Below are 19,329 nucleotides of genomic sequence, written 5' to 3' on the forward strand. Positions count from 1 at the left end.
TAAATTTATATTTTTTAAAAAAAGATAACATAGTTTAATAACTCTAATCTTTGGTGTTTTACTCAAGATAAAAATAGACATATCCCTACATAATGACTTGTACAAAAATGGGCATAGAGTATTTGTTATTAACAACCAAAAGCATGAAATAAGGCAAGTATTCAACAAACTAAAATGAATTGTGATACGTATGCACACAGAGTAGAATACTACTCACAAATAAAATGCAACAAATCACAGATACATGCAGATTAATCTTGAAAATACTATCTTGAGTAAAAAGAGCCAATATGCATAGAAGAGAAGATGCATATTTCCATTTATATAAAGTTCTAGAAAAGGAGTCTAATCTATAAAGAGATAAAAATAGACCAATAACTGACAGCATGGGACATGGGAGAATAACTGGCAAAGGCCATGATAAAAGATTTTAGGGTGATTAAAAACATTTCATGTCATTACTGAGATGTTGCTTTCAATGCACAGTGTATGCAACTATCAAAACTCCTGTAGGTGAAATTTATTCTTAGAATGGGTACATAATTCTTTAAGTAATCTTAATAAAGTTGTACCTTGCTATGAGTGTGAAAAAAATATTAATATACCAAAATACATTTTAAAATAAATTAATAATATTAATTTAAATAGAAAATCTAACAAAAATCGGAAAGGGTTAAGGAGGATCCCAACAAGATTTGTAAATGTGTATAAATGTGTAATTTATGCATAATTTTACTGCATGTAGCAATTAAATGACATGTATTCTTCTTAAGGGGACATAGAACTTTTTAAAAATTATATGTATGCACTTCACAAAATTATTTGTATGCAGGTTCGTTATTCAAGCTAGAATACCATTTCAAATGTTTTCACTGGTCTTCAATTTAAGAAGGGAACGACAGTAATTTTACAGATTTCCTTCTAAAATATAGAAAAGGAAACAACATTCAATAGTAATAATAACCTTGTAGAAAATGCAGAATAGATAATGAGTTCTAAAATCTATTTAAAGAACAGCCATAGCAAGCAACAAACTTAATAGTGGAACATGACATATGTCCTCTGGTACTGTGAGAGTGACAAAGATAATTCCTGTCACCATTCCTACTCATTATTTTACTGAACATACTAACAAATTCAATAAGGAATTAGAATAAATTAAGGATTGGAAAGGAAGAAATAAATCTCTTATGTATAAGTGATATGACTGAGTAGGTAGAAAAAAGTGATAGAGATAAGTCTTAGAAATTAATAAATTAAATACAAATTCTAGACATTAAGTTGAATGTTTGAAGGTAGATTTTTATAAGAAATAAAAAATAATAATAATAATAAAGAAAATATTTAATTTTAGAATTTAAAAATTTTTTATTATTATTATTTTTTACTTTACAATATTGTATTGGTTTTGCCATACATCAACATGCATCTACCATGGTGTACACGTGTTCCCCATCCTGAGCCCCCCTCCCACCTCCCTCCCCATACCACCCCTCTGGGTCATCCCAGTGCAGCAGCCCCAATCTTCCTGTATCCTGCATCAAACCTAGACTGGCGATTCGTTTCTTATATGATATTATACATGTTTTAATGCCATTCTCTCAAATCATCCCCCTCCTCCCACAGAGTCCAAAATACTGTTCTATACATCTGTGTCTCTTTTGCTGTCTCACATAGAGGGTTATCGTTACCATCTTTCTAAATTCCACATATATGTGTTAGTATACTGTATTGGTGTTTTTCTTTCTGGCTTACCTCACTCTGTAGAATAGGCTCCAGTTTCATCCACCTCATTAGAACTGATTCAAATGTATTCTTTTTAATGGCTGAGTAATACTCGATTGTGTATATGTACCACTGCTTTCTTATCCATTCATCTGCAGACGGACATCTAGGTTGCTTCCATGTCCTGGCTATTATAAACAGTGCTGCGATGAACATTGGGGTATAAGTGTCTCTTTTAATTCTGGTTTCCTCAGTGTGTATGCTCAGAAGTGGGATTGCTGGGTCGTATGGCAGTTTTGTTTCCAGTTTTTTAAGGAATCTCCACACTGTTCTCCATAGTGGCTGTACTATTTTGCATTCCCACCAACAGTGTAAGAGGGTTCCCTTTCCTCCACACTCTCTCCAGCATTTATTGCTTGTAGACTTTTGGATAGCAGCCATTCTGACTGGCGTGAAATGGTACCTCATTGTGGTTTTGATTTGCACTGAATTTAAATATTGGTGTATGTCTAAAATAAATTCACTTTCTCTGTGTACCATATGATGATGTGTATGTATGTGGATGTGTGTGTATGGCTAGATTCAAATTGCTAACATTAAATTTCCATAATCGTAAGAAAGATGGATCTCTAATTTTTCTTGTTTGTAATGTTCTTGCTGGAACTGTTTTTAAAACCTCTTGACCTCATAAGAGATTTAGAAAATGATTGTTCTCTTTCTATTCTTGGAATATAAAAAGTACCTTAAATGTTTGGATGTGTTCCCACTGACACCATCTAGACCTACGGTGTCCTTTGAAAAGTAAATGAAAGTCTCTCAGTTGTGTCCGACTCTTTGCAACCCCATGGACTATACAGTCCATGTCATTCTCTAGGCCAGAATACTGCTGTGGGTAGTCTTTTCCCTTCTCCAGGGGATCTTCCCAACCCAGGGATCAAACCCAGGTCTCCTGAATTGTGGACAGATTCTATACCAGCTGAGTCACAAGGGAAGTGCAAGAATACTGGAGTGGATAGCCTATCCCTTCTCTAGTGGATCTTCCCGACCCAGGAATCAAACCAGGGTCTCCTGCATTGCAAGTGGATTCTTTACAAACTGAGCTATCAGGGAAGCCCCTGGTGTCCTTTATGGTCAAGTTTTTAATAACAGATTGAAATTGTTGAACAATTATCAGTTTTTCAGATTTTCTTCTTTCCTTTTTGTTCTACTTAACTGAAATTGCAAGCCATTTACCATTTTGAAAATTGTCAGGTCATTTTTATTTTTATTTTTTATCTTCCATTGAACTAAAATGTCATGAATAGCTTATAACAGTGCTGAGGTCTTGGTCTTCATCATTGAGGGAGTCAGGCTGAGTCTGTGACATCCATAAACTCCTAGGTGGTCACCACTGGCCACTTTTTCTTGTCCACTTAATCTGCTACCTCATACAAATATGACCATATTCTGAGAGTGCCATAAGATTAGGAAACACTGTGCTACTTAAAGTACACTTAAAGTACAGCTATAGTTCTGGGTTTTGTTATAGATATTCTTTTTTAAGGAGGAACATTGACTAAATGGAAGGCAAATAAGAACTATTGAATTTGGAAAATATTTGAGGGCTTCCATGGTGGAAAAGACTCTGATGCTGGGAGGCAGGAGGAGAAGGGGACGACAGAGGATGAGATGGCTGGATGGCCATCTGATCTGATCTGATGGTGCTCAGACAGTAAACAAATTGCTTGCAAGGCAGGAGACCTGGGTTCTATCCCTGGGTGGAAAGATCCCCTGGAGAAGGAAATGGCAACCCACTCCAGCATTCTTGCCTGGGAATCCCATGGACAGAGGTGCCTGGTGGGCTACAATCCATGGGGTCACAAAAGAGTCAGACATGACTGAGCCACTATCAGGGGGTATTCTTTTTAAGGAGGAGCATTGACAAAATGGAAAGCAAATAAAATGTATTGAACTTGGAAAATATTTTAAGGTAATGGCATAATTAGCAGGTATCATCATATATCGCAAAAGAATCTAAAGAGAAGAAAATAGAACTTATGTACAATATTAGAAAGATCTAAAAATATACCCTTTGTGAAATAAAAGGAAAATATAACAATTTGAATTCTTAGAAATTAGTGAGGCACTTATTCTTAATGACTGAATACATTCAACCATACTTCAGAATTTGATCCACTTCCAGAGACAGTGGAGAAAAGATTTCCTCCACCACATTTAAGATAGTGTGAATATGTACCCTACTTCTTGCCAGACTCAGCTCACATTTTGTTCTGTTTATGTTTAGAAACCTTACTTCCCACTTAAATTTTCATTTTCTGAGATGGGTTACATTCTCTCAAACTATCTGTATTTTATTTGCTCTTGTTTTCACATGAAATAATAGCCTTACCAACCTCATTTCAGAGAAGGCAATGGCACCCCACTGCAGCACTCTTGCCTGGAAAATCCCATGGACCGAGGAGCCTGGTGGGCTGCAGTCCATGGGGTCGCTAAGAGTCGGACACAACTGAGCGACTTCACTTTCACTTTTCACTTTTCACTTTAATGCTTTGGAGAAGGAAATGGCGACCCACTCCAGTGTTCTTACCTGGAGAATCCCAGGGACGGGGGAGCCTGGTGGTCTGCCATCTATGGGGTCGCACAGAGTCAGACACGACTGAAGCGACTTAGCAGCAGCAGTAGCAGCAACCTCATTTATCTCTGTTTTCTGGTAAATATTTTTTTCTTTTTCAATTTCATTTATATTTGCTGTCATAATAGGAACCACCAATTCCTTTTAAATGATTGGACCTTCTTACTGCATGCTCAGAAAACTCATTTCTGAGCCACAGTTTTAAGATTTGAGCTGCACTGTAATCCAGTGCATGCATGCTGTCGCCTCAATTGTGTCCAACTCTTTGCGGCACTAGTGGGTTGTCATGCTTTCCTCCAGGGGATCTTCCCAACTCAGGGATAGAATCCATGCCTCTTTTGTCTCCTGCATTGGCAGGTGGATTCTTTACCACAAGTGCTACCTGTAAGCCAGTGGATGGGCCAAATCAAACTAAACTGTCCTCTGCATCCAAGTAAACAGCACACATCTGGCACATCACAGCAAGTTAAAAAATATTTTATGAAGAAATGAATATAATATGGATGAATGAAGATATCATGAGACATTGCCCTGAATTCCCAAGGTGATTGCTCCCAGACTTAATAGTCTTATAACACAAGTATGAAATCAAAACACTTACCTTTTTTACTCCTGGAAAACTAAACATAAGTTTTTTCTTTACTTTGGCATTCTGCTTTCAGAGGAAAATAGCATTAATGATTTGTTGGGAGTAATATGAACCCAGAATTCTTTTGTCCTTAGTGCTGGGAGAGCAGGCACAGTCCTGGTGTCAGAGCCATTTTTGAAGCTGGTCTCCATTGCAGGTCAGCATCTCCAATTCTAAGTCTTCAGTGTGTGTTTCTACAGCTTCAGTGAAGCAAACATCCTCAGGACAGCCCCCTGAGAAGTTATGACTGTTGTGCTGTGGAGGTTTGTCCTGGTTTTAGATGCTCAAGGCAATAAATAAAATAGAGTCAAATACCCTCCAGGGATTTCCATTTCTCAGGGAACAAGCTCTTGAGAAAAGAAGCAATTGCAGTTGGCATTTCCCAAACTGTTAAAATTTTTCTTTCAAGAGGGAATCTTTGTTAATTCTGAACAATTCATGATAAAGATTAGTTCACAGGGTCTCCTGAGGACTTTTTTTTTTTTTTTAAGTGCAGATCCTGATCCAGCAAGTCTGAAGGGGATTTGAGATTCTATTTCTTATAAGCTCCTAGTCAATGCTTTCCCTTCAGTGTCAGCAGTGTGAATAGCAGGTTTTAGAGGATCAGGACATACCCTGACAAGTCATCTTATTGTTAAGAAGGCTAAAAATGTTAAAAAATTAAATATTTCTTCATTGCAAAAATATATATATATTTAATTTCTCTTATGTAGAGGTAACATGGGGCTTCCCAGGTGGCACTAATGATAAAGAAATTGTCTGCCAATGCAGGAGATGTAACAGACATGGGTTAAATCCCTGGGTTGGTAAGATCCCGTGAAGGAGGGCATTGCAACCCACTTAGATATTCTTGCCTGGAGGATCCCATGGACAGAGGAGCTTGGTGGGCTACAGTCTATGGGGTTGCAAAGTCAGAAGCAACTTAGCAGGCACACATAAGTAATGTAAATAATTGATGCAAAAGTCAAATCTATATAAAACTGGAATTTGGGGTAGTGGGGTAAGAGTTCAGAATATTAATCAAATATGTGATTTTTTTTTCAGGTAGTCATTTAAAATAATTCTACTTGTTAAACTGTATATTTAATGAAATATTTTCTTTTTAGGGACCTATGTTTCAAGTCCCTTCTTTTTTCTTGTATACTTTTATTTTTTTCCCTAAAACTGGAATAATTGGAAATAATCTTAGATTGCAACATGAGTCAAGAAAGTTAAACTGGAAACACACATCAGGAAGTTCTTATGAAATGTGGTTAAATGTATTTGCTTGGTCTTTTTCGAAGGACTTTACAGTTGACCTTTATAGTGTTTTTCAAATATGGCTGTATATTTTAAATCATCAAGGGATATTTTTAAACCTCAATAACAAGGGGACGATAGAGGATGAGAATGGTTGGATGGCATCACTGACTCAATGGACATGAGTTTGAGTAAACTCCAGGAGTTGGTGATAGACAGGAAGGCCTAGCGTGCTTCAGTCCATGGGGTTGCAAAGAGTCAGACACGACTGAGCGACTGAACTTAACTGAACTGAGCCAAGTTGTACCCCATATCAATTAATTCAAAACCTTAGATGCAAAACCTTAAGCTTTGTCTGGGAATAGATATATTTTTACAAACAATTAAAATTTAGTGTGCACAGGAATAGCCTAGTGATCTTGTTTAAATGTAGATTCTGATTTAGCCACTCTCATATATCACTTGAGATTATGCAGTTTTTACTAGCTTGCAGTTTTTACCTTGCCAGAACATGGAACACTCTGAGAAACAAGATTGTATATGATCTCTTATTTTTAATCCCTCCCACTATAATTCTTTCAGATTCAAGCAGGGGCTCCATGTACATACATCAGAAAGTTTCTTTTAAGTTTGGAATCGCAGTGGCCACAGGATTCTGGGATGATATTAAGGGTTCTAGGTTTCTGGGGTGATATCTTATAGGAATGGAGTCTGTGATTGACAATTACTCCATTATGCTGAATAAAAGAAGAGAGAAAGAGAGCTGGGGCTTGGGTAAGGACAAAAATAGAAAGAATATAAACTGGCCTTTATAAATTATTATATGATCATAAAAATTATTTAAAGACTCATAGACGTTATTGTTTCAATTATCTCAGTGTATATGTATTGACAGGAGAAAAATATATATATATAATATTCATTTATTTATCATGTATATATAAATATATAAGTACACAAAGATAAAGACAAAGAGTCATAGAGTTTGAGTTTTATGCTGACTTATGTGACCCATTTCTGCCATGGCTTCTATTCTAGAGTTAGTGAGCTTCATCATAAGAGTTCCACTGTTATCCATTCTTTTATTTATTGTTGTAAGCTAGGCACTTGCATTTATCCTCATGGTTTCTTGAACCTTCAACACGCTTCACTCTGTCATGTCTAAATAGTCAGTTTTTCAAAAATCTCCACTATCACAGTCATGCACTATCTTTCTTAGAATAAAAAAAAAAGTGGCTGCTGACTTGTTTCCTTGAATTCAGCCTTGTCTTTCCATCCGTCCTCTACACAACCTAAGAGTGATTTTATTGACATTCAAAACTGTCACTTCCCTATTTAAAAAAACATTTAGTAACTCCCTTCACACACACACACACACACACACAAAAGGGTGACGTTTTACAATGATCCACATATGATTCATGAACGGTCTGCTATTTACTTTTCAAGCCTGGTAGAATTATCGTATCATGTGAAATATGACCTGTTTTTTGTGGATCTGCATAGGGTTTTCTTCTCTAGTGAGACCATTTCCTGTCACTCAGTCAATGTTTTATTTAAGAGCCTAAGCCCCAGTAGCTCAAGGAGCTATCCTCCAGGACCCTTAGTATTTGTCCTCTGTTAATCCACTTGTGCTTGTTGGGAAAAGCACTGGGCTAGGAATCATGCCTACGACAGGAGCTGTGACTGTAGCCATCTCCCCTCTTTTATATGACTGGCTTCCCAGGTGGCTCTAGGGGTAAAGAATCCCCCTGCCCATGCAGGAGATAGAGATGAGGGTTTGGGAAGATCCCCCAGAAGTAAAAATGGCACCTAACCCCACTATTCTCACCCGGAAAATTCCATGGACAGAGGAGCCTGGTGGGCTACAGTCCATGGGGCTGCACAAGGTCAGATATGACTAAGCAAATAAGCCCATATGACTGATGAAAATTAAGTCAAATGGTAAATATGAGTGTTCTTTTAAAATGATTATCTGATATTGAATGAATATTTAATAAAATACAGGGAGGTAGTTATATTTATGGGCTTCCCTGGTGGCTCAGCAGTAAAGAATCCACCTGCCAATTCAGGAGACATGCATCTTCCAGTACATTGGGAAGATCCTCTGGAAAGATCCTCTGGAGAAGGAAATAGTAACCCACTCCAGTACTCCCGCCTGGGAAATCCCATGGACAGAGAAGGCTGGCAGGCTACAGTCCATGGGATTACAAAGAGTTGAACAGAGCTTAGTGAGTAAAAACCAACAGTTATATTATATATTTTGTCCAATATTAGGATTTTATAAGTAAACACTGCAACTTGTTATATTAGGTGAATAGGCAGCACACGATCTAAAGGACATTGATATGGCAACAATTAATAGGATGCTTTAAACTAGGAAAAGACAGAAGATAACTATTTAGAATAACAAAAGAATTTATAATTATAAAGACCCACAATCAAAAAGCAATAATATGAGGGAAAAGAAGAAATGGGGTTTTTTTTCTTTTTTAATTAATTTTATTTTATTTTTAAACTTTACATAATTGTATTAGTTTTGCCAAATATCAAAATGAATCCACCACAGGTATACATGTGTTCCCCATCCTGAACCCTCCTCCCTCCTCCCTCCCCATACCATCCCTCTGGGTCGTCCCAGTGCACTAGCCCCAAGCATCCAGTATCGTGCATTGAACCTGGACTGGCATCTCGTTTCATACATGATATTTTACATGTTTCAATGCCATTCTCCCAAATCTTCCCACCCTCTCCCTCTCCCACAAAGTCCATAAGACTGTTCTATACGTCAGTGTCTCTTTTGCTGTCTCGTATACAGGGTTATCGTTACCATCTTTCTAAATTCCATATATATGCGTTAGTATACTGTATTGGTGTTTTTCCTTCTGGCTTACTTCACTCTGTATAATAGGCTCCAGTTTCATCCACCTCATTAGTACTGATTCAAATGTATTCTTTTTAATGGCTGAGTAATACTCCATTGTGTATATGTACCACTGCTTTCTTATCCATTCATCTGCTGATGGACATCTAGGTTGCTTCCATGTCCTGGCTATTATAAACAGTGCTGTGATGAACATTGGGGTACACGTGTCTCTTTCCCTTCTGGTTTCCTCAGTGTGTATGCCCAGCAGTGGGATTGCTGGATCATAAGGCAGTTCTATTTCCAGTTTTTTAAGGAATCTCCACACTGTTCTCCATAGTGGCTGTACTAGTTTGCATTCCCACCAACAGTGTAAGAGGGTTCCCTTTTCTCCACACCCTCTCCAGCATTTATTATTTGTAGACTTTTGGATTGCAGCCATTCTGACTGGTGTGAAATGGTACCTTATAGTGGTTTTGATTTGCATTTCTCTGATACACAGCAGGATCCTCTATGACCCACCTCCCAGAATATTGGAAATAAAAGCAAAAATAAACAAATGGGACCTAATTAAACTTAAAAGCTTCTGCACATCAAAGGAAACTATTAGCAAGGTGAGAAGAAATGTTTTAAAGAGAACACAGCATGAAATGGCAACTCTATGAATTATGGGACAAAAGAGCATTAACATACATCAAGACTATATATTGTCACCCTGCTTATTTAACTTACATGTGGAGTACATCATGTGAAATGCTGGGCTGGATGAAGCACAAGCTGGAATCAAGATTACTGGGAGAAATACCAATCACTTCATGTATGCAGATGACTCCACCCTTATGGCAGAAAGCAAAGAACTAAAGAGTCTCTTGATGAGGAGAGTGAAAAAGCTGGCTTAAATCTCAAAGTTCAAAAAACTTAAGATCATGGCATCTGGTCCCATCTCTCCTTTCATGGCAAATAGATGGGGAAACAGTGGAAACAGTAGGAAACTATTTTCTTGGGATCCAGAGTCACTGCAGATGGTGACTACAGCCATGAAATTAAAAGACACTTGCTCCTTGGAAGAAAAGTTATGACCAACTTAGACAGCATATTAAAAAGCAGAGACATTACTTTGTCAGCAAAGGTCCATCCAGTCAAAGCTTTGGTTTTTCCAGTAGTCATGTATGGATGTGAAAGCTGGACTATAAAGAAAGGTGAGCACTGAAGAATTGATGCTTTTGAACTGTGGTGTTGGAGAAGACTCTTGACAGTCCCTTGGACTGCAAGGAGATCAAACCAGTCAATTCTAAAGGGAATCAGTCCTGAATATTCATTGGAAGGACAGATACTGAAGCTGAAACTCCAATACTTTGGCCACCTGATGCAAACTACTGACTCCTTGGAAAAGACCCTGATGGTGGGAAATATTGAAGGAAGGAGGAAAAGGGGATGACAGAGGATGAGGTGGTTTGATGGCATCACCAACTCAATGGACATGAGTTTGAGAGGCTTCCAGAAGATGGTGATAGACAGAGAAGCCTAATGTGCTGCAGTCCATGGGATTGCAAAGAGTTGGACACGATTGAGTGACTGAAGTGAACATGAAATGGCAACTCTATAAGTTATGGGACAAAAGAGCATTAACAACATGAAAGTGATATAACTCAGCAGGATATTTGGCTTTCATGAACAGTTGCTTTATAAATAGCTATAGTGTTATTAATATAAAGGTAAGACAATGTTTGGCTGCTTTTATAAATATGTTCATATCAGTTATAATTTGAATCTCTTTAATGACTCTCTACTGTGAAATGCTGCAATAAATCTCCATATTTGCATTTTTTGCTTTGGCCAGTACAGTTTGAAAGATTTTTATTATTTTCATTATCTCAAAGGAAATAAAACTGAAAGTAGCATAGAAGACATCTAGAGGAAAGAAACACTGTCTTTTAGGAAAGTGATGATGCTTGATATATAAAAGGGAATTCTCAGGGAGGCATTGGACTTACTCACAATCTTCTTGTGCAAAAGTACCACTTATTATGTCTGCTCTATCATTTATTATGTTGGGGACTGTGGCATATGAACAAATGAAATAACCTTCCATTTCTTCTCTGTCCTGAAGGAATGTAGTAAATACAGCTATAAATTTAAAATACTGGGCATAGTGCTTTATGCACCATACAATAATATGGTGATTTTCACCATAATCATCATAAGCATTGTTGTTCTTCCTAGATATACTATCATTAAAAATAAAACTAAGCTCCATTAATATTCAATAACTTTTTAAATTTTATTATTGTATTTCTCCTTAAATAATCATTGTAATGTATGTTCAAAGAAGTAGCCAGAAGGAGAATTTTGGAGGTGAATTATATAGAGACGTATCAATAAATTTCCAAAAACTTGAAAAGTAAATATAACACACTGCTTATCTAAGCAAACCAAAGGACTTCTATAACATCATGCTATTGATTCTATTTATATACATTTTCCTCTTTCCAGAACTTTCTTCAGAACAAGTTTGACATCCTTATTCTGCAGACTGTAAATCAGAGGACTTGGCAGGGGAACAAGGCAGGTATAAAACACAGAGGACACTTTTCCTTGATCCATGGAGCTCACAAATGATGGCTGCAGGTACATGAATGCCGCAGATCCAAAGAAAACAGCAACAGCTGAGATGTGAGAGCTGCAGGTGCTGAAGCTTTGGACCTGCCCTCAGTGGGCTGGATTTGGACGATGCTGGAGAGGATGAAGATGTAGGATGTAAGGATGGTTAAGGCAGGAGTCAGGATGTTAAATTCACTCAAGACTAGAACCAATAATTCATTGATATAGATTCTGGGACAAGATAGCTCCAAGAGTGGAAAGAGATCACAGAAGTAATGTTCTTGCTCTGATGGGCAGGGCCATGCTCAGACTTTACTTTCATTACCAGTCACATCCACAGCTGGGTATTGTTTTTGCTTTGGCTCCATCCCTTCATTCTTTCTGGAGTTATTTCTCCACTGATCTCCAGTAGCATATTGGGCACCTACTGACCTGGGGAGTTCATCATTCAGTGTTCTATCTTTTTGCCTTTTCATACTGTTCATGGGGTTCTCAAGGCAAGAATACTGAAGTGGTTAAGTACACACTTAATAGTATATATACTTATTATGAGTTTATTTTTTAATTCATTTTTCTTTTCTATTAGACTGTAAACTCAATACAGTATTTGGCACAGTTCCTGACTTACAACAAATACCAATAAACACGTGCTTTTAATAAAAATATTGAAAGAAATTTAGAGATAGGTTAGAGACTAAACACAAGTCAATGAAATGCTTACACTGCCTGAGTTGAAGTGAGTAAACAAGGAAGTCTTTGCCATCATTTTATTAGAAGGAACAAGTAGATGAATCAGGAAATCTCTGTTCATGAGGGAGTGTGAATATTAGAGTGATGACAGGTAGAGATAGATAAATAACTATGAGCATCTCTAAATGCTGTGAGAGGGAGCCAAATTAAAGGACTCTAAATTTTAATAGTTAAGAGTTGGGATTCAGACACAGCACAGATGCTTTCCAAGATGTCAATACCTTGTATTTTTCTTCCCTATTTTTCTAAGAGAAAAAATTATTCTCATGATTCTGCTGGATAGTTCTGAGTCCTCACCTTGCATGACTCCTTGTTGTTGAGGGTCAGGATCTAATAGTCTCTATTGTGAATCATTGGTCCTGACCTCTGAACATGTCAGCAGCCTTCTGTAAAAGTTGGTTGATATGAATGATGATTTTATACTCTCTGGTACTGATATTAAAAGTCTGATGGGGAACAAATAATGATAATGATCTCCCACTAGAATCTTGTCTCACAAGTATCAACTCTTCAGAAATAATCAGAATTTCTCTTTTCCCCATTGACTCACTACTGTTTAATAGATACGATGCCTCGCTTTTATCAGATTATGTATTGTAAACAAGGATGTGATAGGTTTTGTTTGAGCTCCAGGGACTTCTCTGTCAAGCTAATTTACAGTTCAAAACTTTAGGAAATTTTAAAGACATACACTAAAGGAATTTTCTAAAGTAATTGCCCACGAGGAATAAGTAGAAAATCAGAAGGGAAAACCTTTATGTGTCAGATTTGAAACTTTTTATTCTCATTTATCTCTGCTAATTCTATTTAGACTATTCATAAGACTAGACACATATTAAGAGCAATATTCAAAAAAAATTTTTTTTTTTTTACTTTACAATGTGTGGTCTGCATCAACGGGATATTGACACCCCATGAAAAGTTTTTAAAAAGACTCACCAGAAAACTGATGACTTAATTTTCCTCTACTACTAAAAGGGAAATGGTGAGGGAAAATATAGAGATATATGTTTTATATATACTTCTTAATATGCTGTCTAGGTTAATCATAGCTTTTCTTTCAAGGCACAAGTATCTATTAATTTTGTGGCCACAGTCACCATTCGCATGGATTTTGGAGCCCAAGAAAATAAAATTTGTCACTGTTTCCACTTGTTCCCCATCTATTTGCCATGAAGTGATGGCACCAGTAGCCAAGATCTTAGTTTTTTAGATGTTGAGTTTAGAAAGAATTTTACCACTCAATGCTATTTAAACTGGAATAAAAGAATTACAAAATCACAGTTATAGACCTCATGAAATTTGAAACTTCATACTAAGGAGGTATAATACTTAACATAATGAAACATAATATGAAAATATAACTGGAGAAAACTCAGAGAAACATACTTTGGCCACCTGAGGCAAAGAGTCAACTCATCGGAAAAGACCCTGATGCTGGGAGAGATTGAAGTAAGGAAAAGGGGTTGACAGAGGACAAGATGTTCAATGGTTGGATGGCATTGCCAATTCAATGGACATGAGTTTGAGCAAACTCCAGGAGATGGAGAACGACAGAGAAGCCTGGCATGCTGCAGTCTTCGGGATCATAAAGAGTCCTTGGACACGACTGAGTAACTGAACAACAATAGAGAGACATACAAATTTGAATGGGTCTCCTAATGGATTGAGAACTAGGGAACATTAGCTGCAACATCTTGGAATTTTTATTAACTTCAAATTATCTTGTCTATTACTTATTAGTTCTGACCTAATCACCAAATAATTCACCTCTTAGAGTCCTAATAATATATATTTGTTGGAAAACAATTTACTAACACCTATTACAAAGGGATCAATTAAGGATAGAGTTTTTTCTATTAAATATATTCTAGATAATTATGATTGGGATTTCTTGGCAGTCCAAATGACTGATATGCCATTATGATATTGGCTCTTTTCATATATGTTTTGCACAGTCTAGAATTTTTTTCAGTGCAAATTTGACATCCATATTTCATAGGGGGTGGATCATGGGGTTTAGCATGGGCAAAATAATGATATAAAACACAGAGGACACTTTCCCTTGGTCTGTAGAGCTGACTGATGATGGCTTCAGGTACATGAATGCAGTAGATCCATAGAAAATAGCAACAGCTGAGATGTGATAGCTGCAGGTGCTGAAGGCTTTGGACCTGCCCTCCTTGGAGTGGATTTGGAGGATGCTGGAGATGATGAAGATGTAGGAAGCAAAATAACTAAGGCAGGAATCAAAATGTTAAATGCACTTAAGAATATAACCAATAATTCATTAACATAGATGCTGGAACAGGATAGCACCAAAGGTGGGAAGAGATCATAGAAATAATGGTTAACCACATTGTTCTTGCAGAAAAGGAGTCCCAACATAAATCCTGTATGGATTGTGGATCCAGTGATGCCCAAAATATAAACTCCCACTGTGAGGCAGAAGCAGATTTAATAAGACATGGTGATGTTGTAAAGCAAGGGGTTGCAGATGGCAGCATAGCGGTCATATGCCATTGCAGCCAACATGTGACTTTCTGCAATAGCAAAAATGATGAAGAAATAAAATTGAGTCATGCATTCAGGATAGGAGATAATATTCCTCTCTGTCACAAAGCTCACCAGCATTTTGGGCGTAATGACAGTGGACTGACAGAGATCAATAAAGGACAAGTTGGTGAGGAAATAGTACCTGGGGGTGTGCAGGTGAGAACTGAGCACAGTCAGTGTGATCATGCCCAGGTTTCCCACCACCGTGACCACATAGATTCCTAGGAAGAGGAGGAAAAGGGGCAGCTGGAGTTGTGGCTGTTCTGTGAGCCCAGCGAGGATAAACTCAGTCACTGAGGAGTGATTTCCAGGGCCCATTATCTTCTCAATCAGTCCTATGTTGAAAGAGAAAATGAGTAGATTTTATGCCCATGTGTGCATGTGTGTGAGTGTCTGTGGGCACGTGTGCTCCTGTGAGTGGGTACTGGGGAGAGCAATTCTCGGAGGGTCATTGTTTGATCCCTCATAAAAAGAGACTCATGATGCAGGGATCTCCTGAGTCTCTCCCGCTCCTCTGAGACAAACAATGATCCTAGTTTAATCAGAGGAAAAATATACAAACTTCATGAAATTTATAATTAAGATACTTCATAACATTTTAAGAGAAAACACCAACCCATAGATTTTTAAAATCAGAGTTAACAGTACTATTGAGACCTCTGAGGACTTTTTCTTTCTTCCCATGTTCTTTATGTATGTCTTAATAATATTCATGTAAAATGGCATTGTATTTTTTTCATCTTTTAGGATTTTTTTTTTAATTTTATTTTTTAACTTTACAATATTGTATTGGTTTATTTCACTGGGAATATATGAGTAGTGTGTGCTTTCTCTAATAAATTAACAGATGATTCATAAATCTATGAAAAGTAATTGTATTATTCTCAACTATTTTCCTTATTAGAATCATAACACAGAATATCTAAAGGAATGGGAAACTATATCATTTCACCTGAGATCTATGGCTTTAATGTCCCAACTTCCTTCTCCCAGGACTTTGATTCCAGAAGGCAGAAACTTAACTTCATGGCAGACTTCATACTTACACCTCAGTGGCATTTCCAAACTCAGGAACCTTCCTCTTTTATTCTAATTTTGACAATCTTGTGGTTCAGAACATAATGACCTCAATATAGGTCATGTACTCCACCACTGTGACCAGGGGAATCAATGTATAAAATTTATTCCATGCAATTTGCACTTCATGGTTAATGGAAAGGGTGAGAAACTATTTATATTCCCCCAAAATATAAGATGCCTTTTTGAAGACAAATATTCGGTCTCATTTATTCTGGTCTTTTTTTATCAATACAATCATATATTTTGCAGATGTTCACTATGAAATTCAAAGATGATAGAGATGTGGATTAGTAGAGTACACAAAAATACAATTAGAAATTTTAATTTTAATTCGGCATTTGTTAACTGTGGGAGGTGTTCTTTGTTTAAAAATCAACTCACTCTTAGTTTACACTTGTACAGATAATGAGCAGATTCTATAAAATGAAAATTCATAATCTTACTTAAAACTCAAGCAATGGTTGGATTAATGTGTTCAGTTCAAGGTGAAATGCTTTATGTGACAGAAAAAAAATTGGAAATTTTCAGAAAAATGATCAAATATTTTCCATATTAGAATGCTGAAATAACTGAGGATGCTTTTCCAGCAAAATACTTATGTGACACCTGATAGTTATCTTATAGTTCAACATATTGCTTTATTTAAGAGTTATTGGGTTTATTTTATGTATCATCAGAAGAGTGAAGAAAAATTACTGCTTGAAACTGTTGGAGAAATATTTGGTTTCACAGCAAAACAAACACTCCAACCATCAAAATACCCAGATCTTACAATAAAAATGTTGATTTCATACTGAATAACTAGTTACTTAGCAGGCATTTTTAATAACAATAAACACTTGATGCTTGTATTAAATAATCTTTAACATCTCAGTTTCACTGTTTCAAGATTTTAGAATTTTTATAAGAATCTGCTTGCAATGCAGGAGACACAGGAGACTCGGGTTTGATCCCTGTGTTGGGAAGATCCCCTGAAGTAGGAAATGGCAAAACACTCCAGTATTCTTGCCTGGAGAATCCCGTGGACAGAAGAGTCCGGTGGGCTATAGTCTATGAGGTCACAAAGAGTTGGACATAACTTAGCGACTGAACACACACATGTAAGCCCTGATGCTGTTAGAATTAGTGCATTGAAACCTCCCTGAATCCCATACTTGCCACATGACCTTCAGATGATCAGGTCTGCTCTCCAACACTGAAAAATAAAAAAATCTGTTTCATGTGAAAATTAAGTAAAATGATTCTTATGAAGAGCTTAGCCCAGTCCCTAGCTTTTGGTAAGAAAATGTCAATGTTATTTTACTGTTAATCTATTCAGCTTCTCTCTATAATATGCTTTATTTGGCCAACATTTTTATTCTTTAATCATGGCAAGAGTTTTAAGTTTTCTTTTCCTTAGCATATCTTCTTGTTGCTCCTTTCTACATTAACACATATGGTAATACAGAGATTTGAAATATTTTGCTGAATATTAAATTTTTAAATTATGAATATTTTCCATGGTCTCCAAATAAAGTCAAGCCAAATTCTTTGTCATTCCAAGATTCATAACATCTGACAAGAAAAGTTTTCTTTATAATGTCCCAACAGGTTTCACATGATTTAATTATTTCACAAAACAGCATAATAGGCTCACAGTTTTGAATCAACAAAGTCCTTTAGCTCTTCTCACTCTACTCCCTTTATCTTATAAAATGTAATTGACTTTAAAGACCCTTTAGTTAAGGACTTTAACAGTGGAAGCCCCAGTTAATAAGATTTTCTATGTGCCCATTAATATAATTATTATGTTATAGTTAGTACATAAATAAATTTGTATCAATTATTATGGGTTATGTACCGATTTTACTTCTGCACTAGAGTGTTCACTCAATACAGTGTTTGGCATGGTGCATTACATACAGCAAGTACCAATAAACAAGAGTTTTTAATAAAATCATTTGAAAGATGTTTCAGTTCAGTTCAGTTCAGTCACGCAGTCGTGTCCGACTTTGCGACCCCATGAATTGCAGCACACCAGGCCTCCCTGTCCATCACCAACCCCCAGAGTTCACCCAAACTCATGTCCACTGAGTCGGTGATGCCATCCAGCCATCTCATCCTCTGTCATCCCCTTCTCCTTCTGCCCCCAATCCCTCTCAGCATCAGAGTCTTTTCCAATGAGTCAACTCTTCACATAAGGTGGCCAAAGTATTGCAGTTTCAGCTTTAGCATCATTCCTTCCAAAGAAATCCCAGGGCTGATCTCCTTTAGAATGGACTGGTTGCATCTTCTTTCAGTCCAAGGGACTCTCAAGAGTCTTCTCCAACACCACAGTTCAAAAGCATCAATTCTTCGGTGCTCAGCTTTCTTCACAGTCCAACTCTCACATCCATACATGACTACTGGAAAAAGCATAGCCTTGACTAGACAGACTTTTGTTTGCAAAGTAATGTCTCTGCTTTTGAATATGCTATCTAGGTTGGTTATAACTTTCCTTCCAAGGAGTAAGCATCTTTTAAGTTCATGGCTGCAGTCACCATCTGCAGTGATTTTGGAGCCCAGAAAAATAAAGTCTGTCACTGTTTCCACTGTTTCCCCATCTATTTGCCATAAAGTGATGGGACCAGATGCCATGATCTTTGTTTTCTGAATGTTGAGCTTTAAGCCAACTTTTTCACTCTCCTCTTTCACTTTCATCAAGAGGCTTTTGAGTTCCTCTTCACTTTCTGCCATAAGGGTGGTGTCATCTGCATATCTGAGGTGATTGATATTTCTCCCGGCAATCTTGATTCCAGCTTGTGCTTCTTCCAGCCCAGTGTTTCTCATGATGTACTCTGCGTATAAGTTAAATAAGCATGGTGACAATATACAGCCTTGACGTACTCCTTTTCCTATTTTGAACCAGTCTGTTGTTCCATGTCCAGTTCTAACTGTTGCTTCCTGACCTGCATATAAGTTTCTCAAGAGGTAAGTTAGTGGTACATTAATACAGACTCCATATAAGTGAACAAAATTCTCACACTACCTTCATCAAAGTGAGTAAATAAGTAAGTGTTGGTCATAATTTTATTCATCCAGGGACAGCTGAAAGAGGGTGTTCTAACAAAACAAGAGAAGACTCTACACATGGACATCACCAGATGGTCAACACCGAAATCAGATTGATTATATTCTTTGCAGCCAAAGATGGAGAAGCTCTATACAGTCAGCAAAAACAAGACTGGGAGCTGACTATGCCTCAGATCATGAATTCCTTATTGCCAAATTCAGACT

The 19,329-nt window shown here is 37.0% G+C and overlaps 1 pseudogene; it reads right to left on the minus strand.

Moving 5' to 3' along the window:
- Positions 1-11,556: 11,556 nt before the first annotated feature.
- Positions 11,557-15,312, minus strand: LOC113886397 (annotated as a pseudogene).
- Positions 15,313-19,329: the final 4,017 nt, after the last annotated feature.

This window comes from Bos indicus x Bos taurus, chromosome 29 (assembly GCF_003369695.1).
Source record: "Bos indicus x Bos taurus breed Angus x Brahman F1 hybrid chromosome 29, Bos_hybrid_MaternalHap_v2.0, whole genome shotgun sequence".
Lineage (NCBI taxonomy): Eukaryota > Metazoa > Chordata > Mammalia > Artiodactyla > Bovidae > Bos > Bos indicus x Bos taurus.